This window comes from Gekko japonicus, unplaced genomic scaffold (genome assembly GCF_001447785.1).
Source record: "Gekko japonicus isolate JY-2015 unplaced genomic scaffold, Gekko_japonicus_V1.1 scaffold415, whole genome shotgun sequence".
Lineage (NCBI taxonomy): Eukaryota > Metazoa > Chordata > Lepidosauria > Squamata > Gekkonidae > Gekko > Gekko japonicus.
The window spans coordinates 1,086,539-1,088,759 of NW_015173136.1; the positions used below are offsets into that span (position 1 = coordinate 1,086,539).

At 43.6% G+C, this 2,221-nt stretch overlaps 1 non-coding gene across 1 annotated transcript; it reads left to right on the top strand.

Moving 5' to 3' along the window:
- Positions 1 to 1,879: 1,879 nt before the first annotated feature.
- Positions 1,880 to 1,953, top strand: TRNAT-AGU. The gene has a single exon. It is a non-coding gene; the product is annotated as a tRNA-Thr (tRNA).
- The last annotated feature ends 268 nt before the right edge of the window (positions 1,954 to 2,221 follow it).

A 2,221-nucleotide genomic window follows, 5' to 3' on the forward strand; every position in this document is an offset into this window, starting at 1 on the left:
CCTGGAGAGGGTGAGGTTTCAGGAGGCGTGGGACCTCGGACAGGTACAAAGCCATAGACTCCACCCTCCAAACCAACTATTCCCTTCTGGGGAACCATCGTTGCCAATCTCCAGGTGAGGGCTGGAGATCCCTCAAAATTAAAACTGTTCTTTAGGTAGCGGAGATCAGTTCCTCTGGAGAAAATGGTGGACTCAGTGTCAATATACTCTGCTGACACTGTCCAAGGCTGGGGCACCCGCCCACCTCCAAACCAACTATTCCCTTCTGGGGAACCATCGTTGCCAATCTCCAGGTGAGAGCTGGAGATCCCTCAAAATTAAAACTGTTCTTTAGGTAGCGGAGATCAGTTCCTCTGGAGAAAATGGTGGACTCAGTGTCAATATACTCTGCTGACACTGTCCAAGGCTGGGGCACCCGCCCAGAGCCTCTTTCTAGAGGCCGTTGTATTTATTTCCACAATGAGCCTTTTTCTTAGTTGGTTATAAAAGACAATGGTAATTTGAGTAATAATCCTCTGATTGGCCAGATGTAAAGAGAGATGTACCTACATAAAATCTAAGTGTTTATTTAACCTAACCTAAAATGATAATGTGGAAGGATTCTTCGTACCCTAAACAAAAGTGTTTTTTCCTGATATGTGACCAAAATCTTGTCTGACCCAGACATTACAAGGTTTTGCCCTTAAGAACTAAAGAATCATGAACTTTGTACCTATTATCTTGTTTGCTAGTAATATCAGACCTACAAGGGGAAAGCCTTTCTTTACATTCTAATAAAATATTACTTAAAAGAGAAATCCATAAAACCAAGAAAAATATGAATATGAACAATCAAGAAGAAAAAAACCTATATATATATAAATCTTTATATTCCCACTCATACTACAGAGGGGTGCCCCAAGCACAGAAGGAAAGCCTCTGCCCAGTGAACCAGATGTGCCCACTATGCATCCCGAGATGAAAATATACACAAAAATTGCTGTTTTGGAATGTTAATATTATTTTTTAGAACAGTAACACACATCTTTTTTATTTATTTAAATTTATAGTCCTTTCTCTTCGAAACTGGCTTTATGAATCATACAAACCAAAACATTATAATTGAAAACTGCACATTTTTCAACAAAATTGTGTGTGTGCATGTGCGTGTGATTGCATGAGATTAATCAGTTATCCAGTTTCTATGAGACACATGTTTTCAGGCTGGGTGTCCCCCAGACTCCCCCCGCCAACTCACCTGGATTTGAAATCTGAACTGGTAGTGTCCTACCCCCAAAGCAGAAATCCTGGTAATGGTTTCCCCCCTGAATCCCAGATCCACAATTATAAAGAATATTATCATGGTGCACACCCCTAGCATCAGATGCTGCTTCAAAAAAGCAGGCTGTGCTCTTTTCAAGGAGTACTTTCCCCCCCTTCTCTGACAAACTGGCCCATACATAAAGAACAAAGAATTACAGGGAAGCTTGTTGTGACTCAGCCAGGCTGACCAAACCGTCAGCTTTTTAGGTGAGAGACCATGGCTTCAGTTCCCAGTGGAAGCTTCCATTTCTTTCTTAGCAGGCGCCGGGCAGTGCTCTCCTTTTCCCACCAACCTTAGCGGCACTTTTCTAGACCAAGTGAAAGGTTCAGCTGATACGTATGTGTAGAAAAAAGAAAATAAAACAAAGCCAGGGCTACGAGTCTTGCCATGACTCGGATTTGAACCAAGGTTGCTGCGGCCACAACACAGAGTACTTACCACTATACGATCACGGCCAGGCACAAATGTCTGTTTGGAATATCTTCAGTTATCTGGCCAAGGACTTTGCATGGTTGCCTGAAGGAGACAGAACAGTGCCAAAGAATTTGTGAAAGATTCTGCTTCATGTCAGCTACAGGCACCATAGCTTAGCTGGCTAAAGCACCTGCCTAGTAAGCAGGAGATCCTGGGTTCGACTCCCAGTGGTGCCTTTGAAGCTGGAGCTAAGAAGCCCCTTACTGCAAAGCACTCTACTTTTCCTGTCAATCGTAGCCACATTTTGTTGATACAGGACAAAGGTCTAGCTTAGATGCTTGTGTGGAAAATAAAATGAAGCTGGAGCTAAGATGCCTGCCGTGACTCGGATTTGAACCGAGGTTGCTGCAGCCCCAGTGCAGAGTACTCACCACTGTACGGCCACGGCCAGGTGCAGGTGCCCTTGTGGAATATCTTCACATATCTGGCTAAAGACTTCTGGTT